At 29.6% G+C, this 12483-nt stretch overlaps 1 long non-coding RNA gene across 1 annotated transcript; it reads right to left on the bottom strand.

The window, feature by feature from the left end:
- Positions 1 to 1364: 1364 nt before the first annotated feature.
- LOC133777772 (uncharacterized) lies at positions 1365 to 7521 on the bottom strand. Its single transcript, XR_009868820.1, has 2 exons — positions 6867 to 7521; positions 1365 to 2060 (listed from the first exon to the last, which is right to left on the bottom strand). It is a non-coding gene; the product is annotated as an uncharacterized LOC133777772 (long non-coding RNA).
- Between the last annotated feature and the right edge of the window lie 4962 nt (positions 7522 to 12483).

Genomic DNA, 12483 nt, shown 5'->3' with positions numbered 1-12483 from the left:
TAATTATCACTTGACATCCAAACACATTTTGTATTTTAATATATAGTGTAATTACTCATATATGTAATTACTCATATATGTAATTACTACCCTAGTAATTACATGACCTAATAATTACACTGTTATTTCCAAACACACCATTATAAAAAGCTCTACTTTCAACATTTATATTAATGTTTTAACTTCATATTTTCAATGTATACTGCTCCCCAACCTATTGCATCTTTTTCTTAATAAGTATGACTAACAAAAATTAAAATAAATAAAAAATAGACTTTTCTCTACTATCTTCCCAAAACCAATGTAATATATATATATATATATATAGAATAATGATTGTATGGTATTGGTGACAAAAATGCTATTGAAATGCTTTTTTTTTTCCTATCTTTGTATACATTGCTTATTTGAACAAAAACATTTATGTTATAAATAATTATTTTCTAATTAAATGTATAATTATATATGTGACTTGTTAATAATTTTTTTTCGCTTGTAATTAAATAGTCGATTCCCTATTATGATTCCAAATTATCACTGATTCATTCACCACCGGAATATGCGATCGACCCCTATATTTTGACCCAAATTTTAGTTAAATATTTTTTCAATATTACTAAAATGCTCCTACGTTAATATAAATTTAAAAGATAATATAAAAATATTTTAATTAATTAAAACTTTAAAATAATTAAGTGTCAGAGACGTGGTGGTGGCGTTGCCATTCCTCATACTACTCCCAACCGCCACTATTTGTCGGGTACAGGTGTCAGGCCTATCTCTTGATCCTTGCAGGCATGTACGTACCCCTTCAGAGGTACCATGTTCGTATTCTTTTTGTCTCTTGTGGGCCACCTTGAACCCTGACATCATGCACGCGAGGCCTTTGGACGAGACCCATTGGGGCGAGGCCGCCATATACGCGTGGCCCCTTGGACGAGGCCACTAGGCGTGCGTGGCCCTTGGGTGAGGCCCTTTGGGGCGTGCGTGGCCCTTGGGCAAGGCCCTTTGGGGCGTGCAGATCCGTTGGTGTCGCGCGGCCAACGCGCGCGCGGAGCAGGGTCGTCGCACGGTCAGCGCACGCGGGTCTTTGGTGGCACACAAGGGGCTCTTTGCGAGGCTGTCAGGTGCTGCGAGGCGCGAGGCCCCTCACTTGCGAGGCCATCAAGTGCACGCAAGGCGTGGCCTCGCTAGGTACGTGGCTGGTGCGAGACAATGGGGGCCCGAGAGCGTCGCGACTCAATCACGTAATTAGGCGCTTACGGGACCTTGGCACTTGTTTTGGGTCTCCTCCAAGTATGAGATTTTTAGCATCCACAACTTATAGTTCTGAGCCTGATAATGTGACTAAGTGACCTTTAGCCTTGTATTTTAACCATGTACTGGGAATTTTTTTCTTGGTGGATTTTTGGCATCCACAATAACCAATATACAAATTAAAATTAAAATTAAAAATAAAACATAAATCTAATCTAAATAAAAATGAAAAACTAAAAACGAACTGAAATGAAATGTGACAACTTAAATCTAATCTTACTAAAAAATAAAAACAACAAAACTAAGTTTTATCTTTTTTTTTCTTTCTTCTTCTTCTTCTTTGTTGATATGAAGAATTATGAATTATGGTCAAGATTTGGGTTTGTGGTACTCAATCCCTCCCAACGGTCCCTCCCAAAGATCGTGCTTGAGCTTCCTCCCTCCCAATTGTCGAGATCTAGGTTTGTGAATGACTGGCATTGAGGAGCTTCCCTGTCACTAGTCGAAACCCATGGTGGAGCTTCGTCCCTTCCATGGTCAGCATCGAATCTTGGATTGAGGCGAAGATCAATGGAGGAAAAATTTGGTTAGTCAAGGATTTAGATTCGAAGGGAAATGTCAAAGGACACATCTGATTTGCCGATGATCTAGGTTTGATGAAGGCGAGCGACAAACTCCTTCTGGCGTATCAAGTTCAAGTGTTCCAACTAACCATTGCTCAATCCATTGATCCAAGTTCACTCCTCTAGCTTTTTTTTATGGGTGTTTTTCTTAACAGTGAGCTTCCCTGGCGATATTCCTACCTGCAAATATAGCATAATCTCCACAATTATACCAGTTTTTAGCATAAATTATTAGATTCAAGTCCATGATTTTGGGTTTAAATTTGATCTTCTCTCTAGATTTCTAGGTTTGATTTATTCCCTCAAGACTCTTATTAAAGATCTTATTTTGGTAATTTTTGGATTTAATTTGAATGTTATTTCAAGATTTAATTTTTGTTGATTGATTTTATTTTGTTAATTTTTAGGGGCTTAGTGTCATTGTTATTTCTGGGTTTACTTTTCACATACAAAGAGAGAGATTTAATTTATTGTTTTATTTGGTTTATTTTATTATTTTTTAAATAACTAATAAATAAACTTTCATTAAATTATATAAATTGAGGGTGCTATTTTGATCAAGATTGGTGCTATTATTTTAATTTGTTTTGTAAAATATAAGATCCAAATAATGACAAAACACATAGGACAAACTAATATTTTTCCCTATTCTAATTAAATGTTTCATTATATACGTGTCTTGTTAATAACTTGTTTTCATGGGTTCAAATTAATTGAATTCGAAACTTATATGTTAATAGTCAATTTGCTATTATGATTCCAAATTATCACTCATTCACTCACCATCTCAATTACAATACACATTTATTTTGTTTTTTATTCCTTATTTTTTCTCGCTAAATATATAATATTATAATATAGAATCCTTTGTATTTGGACTAAGTTATATTATGGGCGTATTTGTATGTAGGTCCTAAACTTTATATGTTTTGGTAAGTTGGCTTCAAATCTTTATTTTTGGAAAATTAGTCTCTGAACATTCTATAGCAAATTAGTCCCTGCACTCTTAAATGACCAAACGGTGCCAACAAATAAAATGTTTAGGGACTAATTTGAAAAAAAAATTAAAGGACCAACTTGCAAAAATAAAATTTAGGGGCCATTCATACAAATAAACATTTTCTTATTATCAAATCCTTATGATCAATATTGAGATTGTTTTTCTTTTAACATATTTTAATGTTTACAACAAATAAAATTAAACATAATATAGTTTTACTTAAAAAATATTAATGAGATAAGTTTTTTTCTTTAAATTTAATAGTATTTATATTTACTTATACTTATTTTTTTTTATTTAAGATAAGAAAGTTTAAATTTTATGAGTGTATTATTTTTTTTTTAAATGGTTGAGAAATATATATCAAAGTAATTTTTATTTACAAATAGGTAATTTTGTATTAAATGAAAAGATGCATTTTATATATATGGATAATTTTATATGCATCTTTTTTTTCCTCATCATTTTTCTAAAATACACACCAAATTTTCATTTTCATTTAATACAAAATTACCCATTTGTATAGAATTATTTTTATACTCCATTGTTTTATTTATACTAAATAATAAAAAACTATTTTGATATATACTTCTCAATAATTTTTTTAAATAATAAACTTATAAAATTTAGTTTTTCTTATCTTAAATAGAAAATAAGAATAAGTAAATATAAATATTTTTTAAATTAAAAAAATCGTCTCATTAATTTTTTATAAGTAAAACTACAATATGATTAATTTTATGTGTTGTAAATATCAAAATATGTAAAAAGAAAAAAAAATCTCAATATTGATGATAATGATTTGATAAATAGAAAATTTTGTATTGGTATGAATGCTCCCTAAACTTTATTTTGGCAAATTGGTCCCTAAAATTTTTATCTGTTGGTAAATTAGTCCCCATGCCGTTAAGTGACCGAATGTTGCCAACACATAGAGAAATTAGGGACCAATTTGCTAAAATATATAAAATTTAATTAGGAACCGACCATACAACTAAGGCTATATTATAATTTGAAATTCAAATGATATCATACGGTATCTTATATTCCACATTTTAAATTTAGATGCAAAATTTACCTACAGTCCATTGTAGTTTTAGTATTATATATTTTGATCATTAAGAATTTTACCTTATTATAATGAAGCAATCACTGTAATGTTTTATCTTCATAAATATGTGCAAGGAACCCTATACTTATCTAATAAGTTTCGGTTGAAAATTATTTATCAACCAGATAAGTATATCAAATTATTACAAAATCAGAAGCTCACCATTAGACTATATTCAATAAGAGATATAAATAAAAAAATTAATATGTGGTATATTTGACACAATTTTTAGCATTATGCTTCAATGTACTCTTGTAAAAGTTGATAGAAAAATTAATCTTTTATTAATGTTCATTTGATATTTATTGAAAATATACAAAAAGTAATAGTTTTCTTTTATATTTTATTGTTAATATTTAGAGATAATAATGTAAAAAGTCTAGTATTTTATAGTGATTATTAAAAATAATACTAAAATAATAAAAATGGTATAAAAGAAAATAAAAAAATGTAATATTTATGGTGGTTCAAAATATGCATCATGTTATATTGTGTGCCAAATTTGGTGCAACTTTTAGCATGTATCAAATTTGATACTGCTTTTGGCACACCATTGGAGCAATTTTTTTTGTAAGGTGAGCTATATTTTAGCAATGCATCACTAATTTGACACTCCATTAGAGATGCTCTAAGAGTATCCCTAATGAAGTGCTATAAAAGTGGTGTATAACAATTTTTTAGCCCATCTTTATAAAATGGAACTCCAATAATTGTCTAAAATATGTGCCAAATTTGACACATGTTAAAAGTTGTGTCAAATTTGGCATAAAATATAGCATGAGCCAAATTTAACCCACAATAAATATCACATTTTCAATTACTCATTTATCTGTCATTAATACGATTTAGTAGTTGAAAAGGATTTTTTACTTTTAATTTATCTTTTAATAAAAAAAATTAATTGTTTTGTATGTTTTCAATAAACATTAATAATTGTATTGACTTTTTTTAGTTAGTTTGTACCTTGTGTAAAAAAGTGAGCCAAATATAGCATTCACACATATTTTGGGCTAAATTTGACACAAAATATATACTGTCCATTGAAGATAGTCTAAAATATAACATGACACCAAATATAGAGATGTTCTAATTGTGCTAGTTTAAAACTCTACTAGAAATATGCATTTTTGCTAGTAATAGTGTTTCCTTGTTTGCATCTCTAGGTAACTAGTAAAAATTGTTTGGTAAAGTCTATGGGAATTTAACTCAAAACGAAGCGTCAATAAATGTATTAATATTGTAAGTGATATTTTTATATGTTTCTTCAAAATGGTGGTTCTTTTCGAGCACTAATATTGAAATCAAATATCCAACGACACTTTTGACTTACTATTATTTTTGGTTGATATATACGATATTATTATATTTCTTGAAGTGCTTGCTTATTATACAACAAGAATATACACTGTACATTGCTTGTGGACGAAAAATAATAAATGAGTAATGATATGTGCATTCAAAATATGTACTTAAATATTATACACAGTGACGTGTCACGTCACTGTTTTTTAAAACAGTGGGTTCCGGTTTTAATAAATATGATTGATTAAGTCAAACTGTCACATCACTGTATATAATGTTTGAGTGTATATTTTAAGTGCACATATCATTACTCATAATAAATATACCAAAGTTAAATATTTTTCACTTATATAAATTTTGTTTTGAATGTATGTACGACAGCCTAACTAAATTAATCACCTACAAATACCCACAAGATTGAGATTCAAAGGAGAAAGCATGGTACTCTTCATCTATAGTTTACTTCAAGGGAATATTCCATATGGCAATGAGAGAGAATAGTGGGCCACATGTATTAAGGGGAAAACAATGGAAAAAGATTTCCCTATCTCGAGGAATATCATCAAGGTAAAAACTTTTCCTTCTTTTATATTTTTATATTTCATATTTAAAATTAAAAGACATTTCTACCCTAATAATATAAATAAATAAAAATATATATATATAACATTTTTAAAGGGGCAATTTAGTAAATCCTAGTATTCCAATTCTGTTTCATTATTATGTAAATAAAATAAAATGAGTCCAATTTCGTTTCCTTTCTAACTAGTTTTAGTAATATATATTATTCTCATTAATTTCTCTCATTAGTCTATTCCAATTTCGATTATAATTTAATAAATAAGTATTTGCAGCATAAATATCTAATATTTTTTACTTTATACATTCATATATCCAATCTTTTTTTTCAACAATAAAAATATTTAAGAGTTTCGTCCCTACTAATACTATTACTTGGATGATTGGGATGACATGTGTCACGTTTCTATTGGTATACCTCATATTATTTTTATTTTTATTTAAATATTATTTAAAAATAAAAGCTAATTAAAAATATGTTTTAAATTATAAAAGTTAATTTAAATATATATATTAAATATTAGTTTAATAGATTAATTTTTTTTTTTTTTTTGTGTTTTTCTCCTTTATGCACGATTCATCTTCATCCTTTCAAATTATCAATCACCCAAATTCTCAATAACTCAGTTCTGACCATAAAACATATCCCAAATCCGATGCAAAACCAAACTAAAAGGCATAAACTTTAACAATTCCATAATCCATATCCCAAAAATAAATTTAACTTCAAACTTCATAAACAAAATTTAAACACAAATCAGAAACACATATCGAAAACCAAAAACGAAACCTTCAACAAAAAATCAGATTTGAACCAAATATTGAAACCAAATCTGAACCAATAACCCCAAATCAGAACCAATAACCCCAAATCAATATACAAAATTTAGCATTTCACAATCACTCAAACCATATTCCGAAACCCCAAATAAAACTCAATAAACCTAGATTAACAAGAAACAATTGAAATAAAAAATAAAAATAAAAGATTTACCTCTTGCCTGAAACTCCGTCGCTGGGCCAATGAATCTCTGCAGTACCAAAATCATCGTTAATGAAGATGAGGGTAGATCTAGTTTTGTACGATGATTGGGGAAGGCTAGGCAACATCGACGATGGGTGGGCAGTTCGGTGAGATCGACGGTGGTTGGGCACTCCGGTGAGGTTGACGGTGGGTGGGCACTCCAAGACTATTCTACAAAACGCCAAAAGAAGAAGAAGAAGAGTCAAGGAGATGAATGAGAGAGAGAAAAATAAAAAGAAATAATTTTTTAATTTTTAATATTATATTATTTAAAATAGATTTTTTAATTATTTTTTATTTTTAAAATCAATTAAATAGATTTTTTTTCAAATGATAAGGTGGAACAATAGCTGAATAACATGTGTAATCCCAATTAGCCCTAGTGTATATAACAGAACTTGTAGTGGTAAAACTGTTAAAAACGTAACTTTGAGTATTTTTATCGTAAATTTCTTTTTTAAGTATATAAGTGCATAGAGTCAAAAACACTCCTTTAGTAAACATGCCACCAAGTCTCGGCGAAGGAGATGAAGATTGATGACTTGGTCTTCAATTATGAAATGAAGCACGGCGACTTTAACTCTTTTATTTTTTAAAAATTATTATATCATTTTTTTCAATCAAAAGAAAATAATGTTATTTAGAATTCAGTTTTTTCCCTAAATTTTAATTTCCAAACACAACATAAAAGTATTAAAAAAAAAAGGAAAGAACGTGCACCCTAAATAAATAACACACATATAGTCCTCAAAAGTATTTTTCAAATAATCCATTCATATTTTTAAAAAAATATATAGAACTACATTAATTGTATTCATGGGGGATTAAAATAAGTAACACATCAAAGATCATAAATTTTGAGAGTATATAATTATGGCTCTTCATTCAATAAATCAAGTACAATTTTCTATTTGTTTGTTTATTCTTTCACGTGTGCATATTATTTAGATTTATTTATAGAATTTATAAATTATTTTCATTAAATTTATATTAATGTCATATAAGTTTTAAATAAATATCTTATTTTAATTAAATAATTGAATTGTTTTTGTTTAACTTTAAGTTTTTTTAATATAATACATTATATATTTAATCTAATATTATATATTATATGTGGATTTTAAATTTAAGTTTCTTGCTAGTTTTAAAAAAAAAATTGTTACTAATTGACAGTAGATTATATTAAATGTTTAATATGATATTATTCTAATAAATTAGTTTAATTTTAATTAAATTTTATTTAAGTTATCAAACGTATGATTTTATTATTTTTAAATAATTATCATTGTAAAATATCTCAAAAATATCATATTTTAATTTGCTTAATTATTTATTATTTAAAAATAATTATCATTGTAAAATATCTCAAAAATATCATATTTTAATTTGATTAATCATTTATTAATTTTAAATAATTATCATTGTAAAATATCTCAAAAATATCATATTTTAATTTTTTTAAATTTTTTTTTATTTTAGTTAAGTTTAAGTGATGTTTACAAATTATTGTTAAATATAAGAATATTCTGTTAAAGTTAATATTAAAATATAAAAAATCGTTAAAACCAAGAATTTTTATTAACTACACACTTTTTGTTGGTTTTAAATAAAAGTACACTTTTATTATATTTGAATGTTATAATTATTGTTTGAATTAATTATATAATAATATGAAGAAAACTCCCTATTCATTTATGAGAATATGATCTTGTATTAGTACGAGAGAATCAAGATCATGTATACTAAATAAAATAGTCAGTAACATATTAAAGTAATGAATATTTAATGAATGGTTACTAGTACTGTTTGCTAAGCATACGAGATGCAAGTAATCTAGATTCAGATTATTGATGTGGATAGACATCTTAGTAAATGTGTTGTATATAATAGAGATTATATATGACATGACCGATGAGAATGAATTATCTTTATAAACTTGTCGTTTGACGTAAAGATTTAATTCTTGTCATAATAGATGATCATTTGTAGATCAGTCTTGTTGACCATTGATTTGGCCAACGACTCAAAGTCAAAATTACGACAAGAAATGAGATGATAGTCAAGAATGGAATCAAATCGTATAGAAATGACACAAATGATTTATAGTGGTTCGACCCCAATGAATGGTAATGACCTACGTCCACTTAATGTTATTATTGATGTTGAATCCCAATGTCGTGATCAAAGAACTAGGGTTCTTGAGTTTCGCAAGATTTAGGAGAATTACAACTTTCCGGAGGATAATCACACTATACGCTCTTTCTATGAGTATTCAGAAAAAAGATTCAAAAGTCCCTTCCTTGAGCCCTCTCATTCATATTTATAGGCTCAAGGGGGTTACATAGGCCAATGGGCTTTAATTATTCTTAATATCAGTGTATCAAGGCAATAAAGAGGAAATAATAAATGCAGTTATTACAAGATTACAATCTTTAAAGGAAAGAAACCGAAGCATGAGACCAGACTGGTCGCATCTAACCGCGAGATCTGATGAAGCAACAAGGAGCTGGTCGATAGGCGAACAACACCTCTTCACTGTGACGCTGCCACGTGCCCACCACGTGTAATAAGTTCTTGCCACGTCATCAGGAGCCATTTTTGGGTAAACATTTGCCCCCCAAGTTTATTTTACTGCGACTAGCATAACGTAAACTTAGGAAAGTGACCCTTCGCGTACCCCACCAAATATGTCAGAGCCGCCCATGCCTTCTCGAAAAGGTAACCAATCATGTTCAATCAAGTCTTTCCAGTTTCCCAAAAAATTGTCTGACGGCTATTACGTTTCCCCATGCTTTGAATAAAGTAATTCCATGATTACCTCTTTTACAGTGCCACGATAAATATAAATAATCCCCCAAGATCATTTTTTATTTTTCACTTTTCACTTTCTCAAGAACTCTGAAGAACTCTACACTCAGAGCCCAGAAAACCCAAATGGTTCCATCGTTTCACGAAGTTTCTGCCCAACCACTTGACTTAGTGTCTCAGAGACTCGCTTCATCCTTTACTCAAGTAAGTTTATCAACCTCTTCAGTCGTTGAAATTCCATGCAATATATTTTTCTATCTGTTTCGTATCCCGAGTTCTTGAATGTTCTTTATTGAAACTATTTGGGGTAAATGGGTATTTTGATCGATGTTTAATATCGTAGGAAAAAAACACTCTGTTGGGGGTTAGGAATCAGATTAGTAGTCATGATATTTAACTTAGGGCGTGAAAGCGAAGTAAAAATTTGATTTCTAAGCTTGTAGAAAAAATTGGGTTTTTCCCGCCCTTTCAGAGTCGAAAAGTTTTTACTGATAAACTTTTCACTTCTGCTTTTTAATCCATTTTCCAAACTGTTCGCTTAAAATGTAGTGTTTTTTGTCAGAATGATGCCGGTCGTATAAAAGCTTAACTTTTATACATGAGCAACGTTATTTCAACTTTTAAACACAAGTTTTTAGGCCGTAGATTCTCTTCTTGCCTTTTCTATTTGCAGACTTTCATGCAAGATCCGTGGGGAGGTGAGAGGCCTATCGATGAAGATCTACTGGCCCAACTGCTTGAGGACGAAGAACAACCGTCACAGCTAATTCCGGAGATCCTTTTTTCTCGTATCGCCCTAAACAATCCATCGACCCTACCTCAAAACATGGGTCAAGTAAAGTCCAAAGCCCAGAAAAAGAAACCATCCACTCCTCCTTCAAATCAGCCTGCTCCTCGGGCTAAAATTCCTTCGACCAGTGGTCGAGAAGAAAATACCCCCGATCCAGAAATCCAAAATCAAGCCCAACTCTGAAACACCATTCGACCAGACGTTGAATGGTATCTTTCTCCTCCTAGCACAATCACTGTTAGGATGATAAATAATTTCCTTAGAAAGTATGGAATTTCTGGGGTTACTTTATGTTGGAAAAAAGCTTATACATGATCTTTATTTATTTTCATGTATATCTAATATTAAACAAATTAATACAAGATAGCCTAAAACATGTTTCTAAAATTGAATTCAAAGAGAAACAAATAATATAATACTTACAGTATACGCAGCGGAATTAAGAGTCCTTCTTTCAGTTTCTCTAACTCTTGTATCCTTTCTGTCGCAAGGTATTATCAAGAAACTGAACCGATCTTCTATTTTCTTCACGATCTTCCAATGTATCCTTAGAACTACCTAGACTAGTGTGGGCAATTCTCAACACATGAGATAGATATAGAGAGAAGAAGAGAAAATAACAAAGAGGCTTAGAAAAGGACTTGTGTTTAGAGAGAATATAAAAATATCAGAAAATCTGACTTATCAAAAACCCCTTGTTTTGACTTCTCTATAAGCACTCATTTTATAGACTCAATTAGGCCATTTAATTTAATTAAAAAATCAATAAAATAACAGCCATTTTGAAGCCCTAGGTCGAAATTATCATGGGCTATAGGCCCGTGAAATTTCCCATTTGATTATAAGCCCATTGGACTTAAAATCAAGGCCTGTATTATTTTCTATTTATTTAATTAATTAAATAATTATTTAAATCCTTTATCAAATTAATTATTTATAATTTGAACCTTGATTTAAACTTATTTATTAATTTAGATACCAATTTATCTTAATTAATAAATCTGCCATAATTTCTCTTTTCTTCTCAAAATTACACAATTCTGTGAAACTATCCAAAATTGACCTAGTCAACTTTGATAATTCTAATTGATGATTAAATCAATTAATTGAGACTATCTAGATGATTTTATCCAAGGTAAAATGGGGACCATGGGCCTATGAAATCAAGCTCCAATAAGTTATCATAAATCTAACAAATAAATTTACTAACTTATTAATTCCTCGTGACTCCACTATCGACTTGGAATTGCACTCTTGAATTCATAGAACGCTCTATAACAAATATAGATACGCTATTAATTATCCATTGTTACAACCATAATTGTCACTCAATCCTCTATAGACGGTCTACAATGAGATATGACTTAAAATACCGTTTTACCCCTCATTGTATTTTATCCTTAAAACACTTAGTTCCTTGTAAATGATATTTCAGTAAACTAATTTAATTACTGAAATGAGATCTCTATCATTTAACACCTTGAACCAAACTAAAAGGAAACCATCGTTTCACTTCTTCATCAGAAGCTATAGAAGTTCATATCTATGATTAATACTCCCACTCAATTATACTACCGAGTTCCCAAGATGTAAGTATGGGCTAGTCCGTAGGGTAAGCTGGTAACGAACAAGTCAAAGAACTCAAATAATACAATCAGTTAGAATACTAACCACTCAGAATTGAGATTGAATTGACCTATGGTCAACTATATGATATGACTAGAATAGATAATAACGGTATGTTTACTTATCTTATCAACTGTCAATATCGGTCCTGTCCGATGTAACAAATCCATCTGATCTTATCTACTTTGCTAATGTTCTGGAAAGAACATAACACTGTAATGTGTAAGTAGATCATATCGTAGATTGGCAAGTCAGTGTAAATCCGGTGCACTGACTAATCTTAGGACTAACTTATTTTGAACATATAATCATATTTATATTCCACTGTGATGACGTCACTATAAATAAGATTAGCTATATGCT

Source organism: Humulus lupulus, chromosome 5 (genome assembly GCF_963169125.1).
Source record: "Humulus lupulus chromosome 5, drHumLupu1.1, whole genome shotgun sequence".
NCBI classification, from domain to species: Eukaryota; Viridiplantae; Streptophyta; class Magnoliopsida; order Rosales; family Cannabaceae; genus Humulus; species Humulus lupulus.
Note: the sequence above shows the minus strand (reverse complement) of the source record. Positions and strands in the feature narration are given on the sequence as shown.